At 50.1% G+C, this 12,676-nt stretch overlaps 1 protein-coding gene across 1 annotated transcript in view; it reads right to left on the minus strand.

Moving 5' to 3' along the window:
• The window catches only part of TCF7L1 (transcription factor 7 like 1), a 160,691-nt gene that overhangs the window by 39,281 nt on the left and 108,734 nt on the right, over positions 1–12,676 (minus strand). The window lies entirely within an intron of this gene.

Consider the following 12,676-nt stretch of genomic DNA (forward strand, 5'->3'; position numbering starts at 1 on the left):
CAAAACCTCAGAATTCTTTCCCTCCACCCTCTCCCTCACTGCTGGCTACGTCCTGTCCATGGGCTGCCCCAGTATTTTTTTCATCTCTACCACCCCTGACCTTGCAATGGCTTCCTAGTTCCTCCTGCAAGTCATGCACACATCCTGCTGCCCCACTGACTTCCCTGCTCATAGCCAGGCTCGCGGATCCCCCCTCGTCTCCCCTGGAGCTTCTTGGGCTCAGGAACCACTTACTCGTACCTTGGGTTGCCACAGCCCTTGGCACAGCACATCATCTGAGAGCTGCTTGATGACTACAGCAGGGTGTTTCAGAGTCAACAGAATCAGAGACACAAGCGCTTCTACCCTCTAGGTGTTGCTTCCCAGGCAGTTCTAAGTGGAAATGCATCTAAAGGTCAAAGGCAATCAGTGGCTATGCTCCTGCGGTTGTTACCAGAGACCCTACCCTTGCTGGCCTAGGGCAAGAGTAGTGATAACCACAGCCTTCTGGGCAGGCAGTGGATAGAGCCAGTGGGACCATCTACTGGTAGTGGGTGGTCTACCAGCTGATAAAGACTCCATTTACTTAATACAATAAGACTGATCAAATAAAAAAAATTCACTGATATCATATCTGCTTCCAACTATTTTAACATTTCACCATATAGTTTATATATTGATCACAAAAAGTAACCTGGTATCTCACTTAATTTTTTTTTTTTTGCGGTACGCGGGCCTCTCACTGTTGTGGCCTCTCCCGTCGCGGAGCACAGGCTCCGGACGCGCAGGCTCAGCGACCATGGCTCACGGGCCCAGCCGCTCCGCGGCATGTGGGATCCTCCCGGACTGGGGCACGAACCCGTGTCCCCTCCATTGGCAGGCGGACTCTCAACCACTGCGCCACCAGGGAAGCCCCTAACCTGGTATCTCTTCTGTAGGGCTGGTTGGGGGGGGATGATGACCCCAGGCTTGTGACGCTCAGCACTACTGTGGAACACAGCATTTCTGGAATTCATATTCTTTCTGGTATTACCATTTAGATAAGCAGGTAAGTAGGCGCAGAAGCCAAGGATAGCAAACCGTCTGCATAGAAGAGTAAACAGATGTCTTTAAAGACAACATTTACTGGGACTTCCCTGGTGGCGCAGTGGTTAAAAATCCACCTGCCGATGTAGGGGACACGGGTTCGAGCACTGGCCCGGGAAGATCCCATATGCCACGGAGCAGCTAAGCCTGTGCGCCACAACTACTGAGCCTGCGCTCTAGAGCCCACGAGCCACAACTACTGAGCCCACGCGCCTAGAGTCCATGCTCTGCAACAAGAGAAGCCACTGCAATAAGCCCACGCACTGCAATGAAGAGTAGCCCATGCTCGCCGCAACAAGAGAAAGCCCGCTCGCAGCAATGAAGACCCGAGGCAGCCAAAAATAAATAAATTTAATAATAAAAAAATAACATTTACTGATCAATTACCTTGTACCAAGCACTGTACCATACTATTGTATTTCCATGTGTTGTTTCGTTTAATCCTCATAGCCTTATACACTTTTTTTTTTTTTTTTTTTTTTTGCTGTGCCATGTGGCATGCAGGATCTTAGTTCCCCGACCAGGGATCGAACCCATGCCCCATGCAATGGAAGCACGGAGTCTTAACTGCTAGACTGCCAGGGAAGTCCCGCAGCCTTATAAATTGATGCTATTATTGTCCCCATTTAACAGAGGAATAGAACAGAGAGGTTAAGTAACTTGCCCAAGCCCTGTTCATCCCAGAGGCCACACTTAACCCTTTCATTATACTAGTGTTGGAAGAGAAGTAAACCACACCACTCCTCCAGTCCATCCTGGCATTTCTCAGATAAGGGCACTCAGACCACTGGCAGAGCTGGGATTAGAACAACCTAGGCATCCTGGCGCCCAGTTGCAGAAGAGCTAGTATGGATCAGGTTATTTTTTTCAACCAACATATAACTTACAGGGGAAAATATAAAAATAATTGGAAGGGGATGATATATTACTCTAAGCAAAGCAATATTATGAATGCCAATCAGCAGAAGTCATATAACACACAACAAAGGAATGATTGTATTATTCAAGATTTTGTTTTGGAGAATCCAGAAGACTTTTTGAGTGTGGCCATAGCTCCACACTGCCCCCTGGTGGTTCCCATGCACACGTTGGGAGCAGGCCAGGCCAAGGACTAGCCTGAACAAAGACTTTGGACCAGGATAGATGCCATGTGTACTGAAAACCACATCAGGGAAAGGCCTCAGAAATCCCAGAGGCAGTCAAGATCCTTTGGTCTAGGTACTTATCCAAACAGTTAAGGGAAATCTCTGGGCTCCACTTCCATTGGTATGCAGAATTTGATGTAAAGAAGTTATGAACTCAGTAATGAGTTAAATACTTTCAGTCTGTCATATTGGCTAAGGCTTTCCCCCTCTTTAGTTACCACGCGCACTTTTTCATACCCTGTTGGTGGGAAAGTAAATTAGTAAAGCTTTCTTGTGCAATTTGCAGGTATGTATCAAGTCTTCCAAAGGCTTACCACCCCTAGGAATGTATCCTAAGGAAATAATTAAGGATGTGAGCAAAATATAGCTCAACAATGCTCACTGAAGAGCTGTTTATATAATAGCTGAAAGACATTCAGTACCTTATGCTACAAATATGATATCCTAACTTATGAAGTAGGTAAATATTTATAGACGTGGAAAAGTGTGTATACTGTTAAAATGAAAAAGCAGGATACCAAACATGTATAGCAACCCACTTTTGAAAAAGTCTTCATATATGTTTTGAAGAGAGGTCTGGAAGGGTACACATCAGGAGGTGAGCTGAACTTATCTCTGGATGACAAGATTATGGGTGTTTTAATTTTCTTCTTTTGGCTACACATATATTGCTTTTAAAGTAGAAAAACAAACATAGGCACTGGGAATCACTTTTTTTTTTTTTTTTTTGCGGTACGTGGGCCTCTCACTGTTGTGGCCTCTCCTATTGGCGGAGCACAGGCTCCAGACACACAGGCTCAGCGGCCATGGCTCACGGGCCCAGCCGCTCTGCGGCATGAGGGATCTTCCCGGACTGGGGCACGAACCCGTGTCCCCTGCATCGGCAGGTGGACTCTCAACCACTGCACCAAGGATGCCCGGGAATCGCTTTTTAATTAGAAGTTTTAAAGACAGATAAGACTGATCGGGGGAAAAAAAAAATCAGTAAAGTCTATATTCAAATCTCTAGTCTCTCATTTCTGAATTTCTAAGGGCTATTTTTCCTCGAGTGGTGTCCTGCCCCTGACAACTCCCCCCCACCGTCGCCACTAGGGCCTGAAAAGGGGTGATATCAGCCCCTCGAGAATCTCTACTTGTGTCTGGGCAAGATGCGCTGGGCCAGCAGTGACCACCAACTGCACTCAGCCCCGCTCCCCAGGCAGTGCCCTTTGACACGCTTCCTCCAGCTGTTTTCCTTCCCCAACTGAACACCGATGGGTGCCCCAAAGGGGGCAAGTTTGGGTACCATTTCGACCAGAGGGGAACGGTTGTGGAGATAACCCAGTCGACAGGAGCTCAGACCTCCCTGGGACCTGCCTGGAGGAGCTTGAAAACACTGATTCCTGTCTCCTCTCCCTATCATGTTCTAGGGTAGGACTAGAGTATCCTTATTTCTTTTTTAAAGCTCCCCAGGTGATGCTAAAGTACACTCAAAGAGCTTTCTTCAGCTGCTAAGAACCCCTACCCCCAAGAACTTTCCGCAGTTTCTACCCACTGGGTTTCTCGTTCAAAGATGACCTCCGTGGATCTGATCCTGTCCCTTTGACACTCTTCTTATCCCCCAGAGCAAGCATTCACCCACTTACCCTTTAAACATTTTTAAGTTTCTTATTGTATGCCAGGTCCCATGTCTCGCCCCTGCCTAAATGCTTACTCAGAACACTATCTTTATTACAGAGAAACCATTATATGGATAAAGTTCAAAGTGGAAGTGTCTGGGAAATATGGAGAATCCACAACCTGAAAGCATCCTTTGCAGAGTCTCACAAATTAACCGTCAGGAGGTTAGACAGGAAATGCCTGCACCGTGATTCCTGCTGATGTCACTCGGCAAATTCACCATCACAACCAGTATCCCTTTAACATTCCTACTGGCGTCAGCACAAGACATGCCTTATTTCTGGGGTGGGAGAGGGGCCGCAGAGCATTCCCCGACCTCTCCAACCAAATTGAGAGCTTGGTCTTTATGGAATTTCAAGCATCTGGGCTAGGCTAGTTAGGTTGGGGAAGGGGGATACATTTCAGAGCACGGAAGTCCTAAAAATATTTCTTGAATCTCATGTCATTTCCCAAGGGACCCAGGAGCACACCTACTCTAGGCTTGGCCTGGGCATGAGGCTGCTTACGGAACTGAACTTTCACAGGCAAGCTGTTTGGGGAGCGGGGCTGGGAGGTGATCAGGCCTTGTTCAGGGCCCGCATCCGATGACCCCAGGATTCCACATTTCTGCCACTTCCTTCCTGAGGCCCTGGTTCCCATCCACTGACTCTGAAAGGCGATCCTTGAAATGAGTGACAATTCTATCTCCATGTCCCGGGATCCGTGATGCACACAGAGCCAGACTGGCTAAGTGTGGCTCACCTGAACGCTTTTGGTAAGTCACTGGCCAAATTCTCTATTTGATCCACCTTTATTTTCTATGTTACGTTCGTAGATGTCCACACTACTTATTAATTCCTTGAGGCCAGGGTTACTCAAATACATGCTGCATTAAACTCAAAGTCATGGTTTGAATGGGTCATTAATTTCGTCCTTCTCAATTTCCATTTTTCTCCCCAAAGAAGGAAAATCAGAGCAGTTGGCCAGCGTGCCATGACTGGGTGGGCCCCTGTGCTGCTGCCATCTCTCCCTTATTTTATAGTCTTTGGGGGAATTCCCTGGCGGTCCAGTGGTTAGGACTCGGTGCTTTCACTGCCATGGGCCCAGGTTCAATCCCTGGTTGGGGAACTAAGATCCCACAAGCCGTGGGACATGGCCAAAAACGAAAAAATTGTATATATATAATAGTCTTTTCATAAAACCCCCAAAGCACCCAACGTTGTCCCTTCCACTCCCAATGCCTCATCCCACTGCCATCTGGCTTCCATGTCACTGTCACTGTTCCTGGAAGGTTACTGCTGACCCTCTAACTACAAATTCAATGTCACCTTCCAGCTCTCTTCCCTAAGAAGGCCCTCAGCTTCTGGGACCCCCCTTTCGGCTGGTTCTCCACTTGCCCTTAGTGTCGGGTCTACCCCTCAAAGGCTGTGTTCTCAATCCTCCTCAGGCTGGTCAGGACCCAGTGGTGGGCACGACCTGTGGCTGCCCCAACCTCACTTCTCATTCCCAGCAGCCTCCTCTGCATCTTGACACAGGCAGCTTGATCCCACGCAGACTCGGCGAAACTCAGCCCTGATGCAGTTTCCTAACGTCCTGCACACCAGAGCTCTTTTTAAAGCAAAGGGGAACATTTTAACAATTGCACCAGGTGTGACGGTTAGTTTAGAGGTCAACTTGACCAGACCACGGAGTGCCCAGATATTCGGTCGGCATTATTCTGTGCGTTTCTGTGAGGGTGTTTTGGGGATGAGATGATTACATTTGAATCGGTACATTGAGTGAAGCAGATCACCCTCTGTAAGGTAGGTGGGCCCCCGTCCAATCAGTTAAAGGCTTGAGTAGCACAAACACACTGACCTTCTCCTGAACGAGAGAATGTTTCCTGCCTGATGACCTTTGAACTAGGACATCAGCTTTTTTTCTGCCTTTGGACTCAGACAGAAACATCAGCTCTTCCTGGGCCTTGAGCCTGTCGGCCTTCAGATGGAAACTACATCATTGGCACTCATGGTTCTCAGGTCTTTGGTCTCAGACTGAAATTAAACCATCGATTCTCCTGGGTCTCCAGTCTGTTGATTCACCCTGCAGTTCTTGGGACTTGCCAGCCTCTATAGTTGCATAGACACACACACAGACACAGACACACACACACACAGACACACACACACACACGGCTCTGTTTCTCTGGAGAACCCTAACACATCAGACAACAGATATGAACCAGGACGCAAGGTCACTCTGACTACTTCACAAACCTGGGGACAGTCTTTGCTCCTTCCCTCACCCTTACATCTGACGGAGGACCAAAGTCCTGTCCTTCTAACTCTGGACGGTCTCTCAAATCATTCCCTTTGCTCTGTCCTCCTCCTCACTGCCCTGGACCTCTGCAAAGACTGCCAACTGACCTCCTGCCTGTAGCCCTTCCTCAGGCCAGCCCATCCGTCATGCTACTGATTGCCTCACCGCCTTGCTGAGAGCCCTGGTGGCTCTGTGTTGCTTGCAGAATAAAACCTTCCTGCTCCATGGGCATCAAGACCCTAGCCCACCCTTCCCACTGCCAGACACCTGCCCCCAACCTCCAGCAACAACGTCCACCCATGCTCTAGCCACCCCGCCTTACTCTGTTCTCCGAGTGCTTCACTGTCATGGCCCCGTGCTTTGGGCAAAAACCTGCCATGCTTTGCCAGGGGCTGGACCAAGGCACTCCTGAGGGACCTCAGCACCCCCCAGTTGCATCCAGAGGATGTGTAGCCATCACAAGGTACATGAGAGAGCAACTGAGACCCTTGTTACAGGGCAGACAGGCTTGCTAGTGGCCTCCTGTTATTTCTGGAATTCCAAGTTTGGGGTGAGGACAGGGTATATTTGAAGCCACAGCAGTAACAAATACCCAGCATTATTCTCCAGTTCCCCACCCTCAGGAGTAATACTCCCTCGGTCCCTGAGCCATAATCCCAAGGGAACCTGCTAGAAGGCAGTATGAGGCATCAGCTCCAGGGACCACAACCCTTACCCTTGCTCTCAAATTGCTTTTGGGGTTCCCAAGAGACCCTAAGGTTGCCGGGTACCCCCATGTGTATAATGGCTCGTTCTTCTGCAGTTTATCTCATTCTCTTTTGGCAGTACTCTCTCCGGGAGTCTTCAAACCTGGATCTCTAACAAGTCCTTGATGAGACTGCCTGAACGACCCACACCTGTACCGCGCACTTGAGGCCCAGTTTCTTCCGAGTCACATCCCTGAGGCCTGCAGACCACTTTCTCCCTTACTTCACTTGGATTGTCAGAGGCTCCAGGGCACCGACAGATTTCCTCCCGAGAGGAGGCCCCGGGCTCAAAGCATATTCTTTGTAGCTACAACACCACCTACTTCTACTTGCCCTGATCGCTTAGGTTGGCTTTTGGTCACAGCTAATGCATATCTTCCTGTCCTTCCAAACTCTGTCAAGACACGTGGGTGCTGGTGGAATCAGAGACGGCGCCCACTTCACAACGTTCTCTCCACGCGGTCAGGGAGGTGTCCATGGGCCCGAGCTCACCGTGCTTCATAGTCCCGAACCCACTGAAAATGTCCTTCCCTTTAACGCCTGCATAGACAGTGGCCACGGGAGCGGGAATCCAGAGGTGTGGCCTGTGTGACGCATCTCAGTAGAAACCAAATGCCTTCACATACAGGCTTGTGGGCCTTCGGGTCTTCTAGTTACCTTTTATGGTGGGCTTGAGGGGATTAAATAATTCTACTAATATTATTAAAAGTAAATGTTACAGCTTTGGAATACACCCCCACACACAAATACACACACACCAGCAATAATCCCTTAAGTAGTCAAGAACTATAGCAATGCTCTCGAATCCACAATACTATAAACCACGAAGATACTAATTAGAAATGGCTGAAAGGCTATTGGCAAGAAGGAACTCGGAAGACGTATATAGATAGGGCTTGTCACAAAGAAGATACGATGATCGAGGGTGAGCAAATGCTTAGTAATTGTAATGAAAGCCCCAAATCCCAACAGAACTACTTGTACATACTACTTGTAGTAGAGGACTGCTGCTTTGGGGTTTCACCACTTAGACGTACCTCTAACTATGGTACAGGTCACAGGATGACATTCAACACATCTTTGTCAAGTGACCACTGAAACATCTTTCAACAGGTGTTGACCAATGGCCAGGCCCGTCACAGACAACGTTTCTTTAAATGATGAATCAGAAACATGGATTATCTCTTCTTCGGTTTAAATTCTGGCCTCCCTACCTGTAAAACAAGGGTGGTAACACTGCCTACTGCACACGGCTATACTGAGGATTAAATGAGGGAACGCACCTCAAGTGCTAGTGCCTTGTAAGCACTCAATAGCCATTAGCCACCAGCATCGTTTCTTCTTGTTGATGTCGCTGTAACACTGTGGACAGAGCAGCGTTTGCCTTAGTAAATAAGGGTGAGTTTGCAAGGCTTGTCCCCAGGGACGTCTTTTTTTTTTTTGGCTGCATGGCATGTGGGATCTGAGTTCCCCGACCTGGGGTCGAATCTAGGTCCTCGGCGGTGAGAGAGCGGAGTCCTAACCACCGGACCGCCAGGGGATTCCTGGGGATGTCTTAGTTTCAGGTGCTTCAGTCCAGGAAATGGAGAAGCCAGATAATCCTGTAGTTTGGGGCAGGCCCCAGGAGGTCTGCTGGGGGTGCACCATCCCTCTCTGAAGCCCCTCCCTCACACGTGCACAATGTCTGGTGACCTGGCCTATGCCCAGGAACACCCAGCCAACCCGCCCTCCCTTCTTTTCCCGGCATTTCACAGCTCTCCACCAGCATTTATTGTCCATTGTTCAGAAAAAAAATGAATCAAGCCATGACTTGAGGCTTGAATTCAACTTAAAAAATTGTGTGGTTCTAAAGGTCTCCATCCAAGTTTTTCCCAGAAGACTGTTCTCCGAGGGAAGAAAGACAACGAAATGGCTATATCTCAAAAATTTTCAGGCTCCATTATCCCACGGCTCTCCTTACCCCTTGAGACACGATTTTCAATAGTAAACTGGGCTGAAGTTTGAGGGCAAGGCCTGGAGAAGCTGTTTAATTCCTACCACCAAAGACAAACTCGGATTCTTTCACAATTCTCCCTCAGGCTGGCCCTCTGCTTTATAGAGCCAAACCACTGACAGAATAAATGAATGCAAAAAATTTGCCTTACAGCAGCGAACGCTAAGATTTTCTACAGATACAAATTCCCAGGCAAACCCACCCCAAAGATAATAAAAACGAGGGCTGGGTTGATTGGGCTTGTTAAAGGCTGGTTGCCTGATTTTCTTTAGGGTCTGAATATGTTTACATGGGGTGGGAGGACCTTACTGACACAGCAGTTTGAGAAAATCAACACAGGTCCACAGAACATTAATTAGTCTGCAGCGAGCTCACCTCTCATTCCACAAATACTTGCCGCGCACCTACCGGGCTCAAGCGCTCTGTGCGGTGACATGGGGACAGAAAGACTGTGGCTTGGGATGGCCTCGGCCCAATAGGGAAGACAGGCCTTGTGCCCCAAGTGATAAATGTGAGGGGTAGTGCAGGCAAAGAGGTGGGATTTGACCTAGACTTTGAAGAAGCAGTCCCCTGGCCCCCCCAGTGTAGGGGTGTGCACACCATACTCAGGGCACACCCAGGAGGAGGGACCTAAGGAAGAGACGGGAGCAGGCCCTGGACTCAGAACACCCCCTAGTTCCTGGGCCCACGGGTGCTCTACACTGTGGGGAAGACAGGGGACACGCTAGCGGCAGAGTGGGCCCCCTAAAGTGGGGGGCCCAAGGCAGGGGCCCCTCCTGCTCAGCCTAAGGGTGACACTGAATATAGGGAAGAATTTGATTTGCGGGACGCTGAGGCACAGCGTCCTGTGGTTTTGGTTACGATGATGTTAGAGGCTAACCTTTATCCCAGATAATGAATACAACAACATTGGTTTTCACCTAATCCTCTCACAAGCCTGCGAGTTCAGTATTGTTTTTATTCCCTTTTCACATATGAGGAGGCTGAGATTAGAGAGATTGTAATTTTACCAAGGCCACACAGCTAGGGGTGGAGGAGCCAAGATTCGAATGTTAGACTGAGTCTCGTGGCCTAAAAATACAGAGGAAAACCATTCCCCGATCCTGAATCATGGAATCAGAGACAGAAGGAACCATGAAATTCATTACGGGTGAATCCTCCCAGCGTGGATCTGCTGGTGGGCAGCGCAGAAGAAGAATCTAGGGTCTGCCTGCTGGACCATCATCCCCTCTGTGCACTGGGCACAGGCTCCCCAGGGGTGGGGCAAGCCACCTGGGGCTAGCAGGTGGCCAGGGCTGCCCGGTACGCATGTCCTGTCCAGAGCCATCTCCGTGGCCCTCTGTGAGCTGGGAAGGTGACTCAGTCCAAGCAGGCCCCTGGGAGTTCTTCCTAAAATTGCTGCTTTGATGTGTTCTCCAAATCCTGAGAGCAAAGTGGCGGGCTGCGGTGGGGAAGCCCCAGAATCTGGCTGCTCTGCAACTTCATTCTGTCTGCAAATGTCGGTGTGGGAGCTCAGACATCCCACAGTACTCCGGGCGCTTGGATGCCCACGCGCTGGGCCCGGAACCCTTGTCCCCGGCTTCCCTGCAGCTGTGCCAGCCAGGCAAAGCCTTGCAGGCTGGGAAGGAGGATTTCTTTCTTTCTTTCTTTTTTCAAAAATAAAAGCTTTTTAAACGGAGGTATACATTTTATATAGGGAAGTGCCTGAAACCTGTGTGTAGCTCGATGTATTTTTAATATGTACAATATCACGTAAGCATCACCCAGACCAAGATAGAGAATGTTTTAAAAGTTGATTGTAGGGACTTCCCTGGTGGTCCAGTGGTTAAGACTTTGCCGTCCAATGCAGGGGGTGTGGGTTCGATCCCTGGTCGGGGAGCTAAGATCCCACATGCCTCGCGGCCAAAAAACCAAAACATAAAAAACAGAAACAAGGGTTTCCCTGGGTGGCACAGTGGTGAAGAATCCGCCTGCCAATGCAGGGGACACGGGTTCAAGCCCTGGTCTGGGAAGATCCCACATGCCGCGGAGCAACTAAGCCCGTGCGCCACGGCTACTGAGCCTGCGCTCTAGAACCCACAAGCCACAGCTACTGAGCCCACGTGCCACAACTACTGAAGCCCACGCGCCTAGAGCCCGTGCTCCACAAGATAAGCCACTGCAATGAGCAGCCCACCACCGCAACGAGGAGTAGCCCCCCCTCACCGCAACTAGAGAAAGCCCGCACGCAGCAACGAAGACCCAACGCAGCCATAAATAAATAAATGTTGAAAAAAAAAAAAAACCGGAAGCAATATTGTAACAAACTCAAGAAAGACTTTAAAAATGGTCCACATCAAAAAAGAGAAAAAATCTGGAAAATAAATAAATAAAGATGAGGAAATTGGGGGTGGGGGGAGGTTAGGTGATTTGCCCAAGTCCACAATTTAAAAAAAAAATTGATTGTAAATTGCAGAAGTGAGCACACGAACACATTCTCCTCGTAAAGCATTTACACACGACACGTAAGCTGACCCCGCTCTGGCCACCACCTCACAGCATTCCCCTCCACACACAAGGCCCCACTGTTATAATTCAGTGTGTCCGGAAGCAGGGGCTTCCCTCTCAGCATTCCCAGGCCTTCAGGCAGCAAAGCAGCCTGGCCAAACAGGTTTGGGGTCTTTCTCCTACAACATTCTCTTCTGCCCACCCCACCCCCCATGCAATTCCTGCAACAGAGAGCCTGTGATTCTCCCACTGAGGAGAGCACAGCTGCCTCCCCGAGCTCCTTCCTGCGGTGTCGGTGTCGGGGGGCGGTGAGGGCTGCAGGGACCTCTCCCCATCCTCCTGTCTTAAAGCAGTCTAACCAGGACCCCTCTGAAGCTTGACTGCTGCAAACAAAGAGCGGCCCCCAGGGGCCTGGGCTGCTGGGCCTACACAAGGTAGAGGGGACTGGGGGGGACGCCAGCCTCTGAGAGGTGGAGGCACGTCTAAGCCAGAAACTGCCCGAACTGGTTACATTCCAGCCAGATTAGCACAAGGCCCAGGCCTGCTCCCGAGGCTACCCCTCCCTCCTCTCTGGGACCGTGAATAGGAGGTTTAACTATTTCCCTTCCACTTGGTGTCCAGCTTCACACACACTGACAACGCTCCCTGCTGTTTGCACATTAACCTTCCATTTGCCAGGCAGCTTCTAAGGGGCTGTGGATTAACACCCTCCAACCCAGACAATGGCCTCCGGGGAGGGATGCAAGGGGCTCAGACAAAGGCTCCGGGGGCCCCAGGCCCAGTCAATCACTGCACAGTAACCACTGCCCACGTGGGGTGGGGCTCCTGAGGGCTGGCGGTGCTCCCATAACAAGGTCCTAACGGGGAGCTACCCCCACTCAGTCCGATCTGAATGTGCTGGCCTTGTGATGACTGAGTTCAGGCCTGTAAGGAACCCCCAGCTCCCAGGAGAGTCCTGCAGGGACCAGGGACCAAAGCGCTGGGATGGGGAGCCCTCGGGCAGGCCTGGTTACCCAGCCCACCAAGTTTAGCTTTTCTCCTCTCTCCTGGCAAAATTGGATTCTCAGGAGATACAGCAGCTGGAAGCAGGAGATTCTGACCCCTGCCCCAAGGCTCTCAGGGAAGGTTGCCTGTTCTCTCACTAAGCCCCGACAGAGGCAACCAGTAGACATTACGCCACGTCGATGCCATCTTCTTACTCTCGTGTGCAGGTACGCACACCTGCGTGAACTTGGAAAAGAGGCAGGAGGGGAGGGGAGGGAGAGGGGAGAGAAGCAGAGTATTAGGTGTAGAAATGGTTCTTA

This window comes from Phocoena phocoena, chromosome 14 (genome assembly GCF_963924675.1).
Source record: "Phocoena phocoena chromosome 14, mPhoPho1.1, whole genome shotgun sequence".
NCBI classification, from domain to species: domain Eukaryota; kingdom Metazoa; phylum Chordata; class Mammalia; order Artiodactyla; family Phocoenidae; genus Phocoena; species Phocoena phocoena.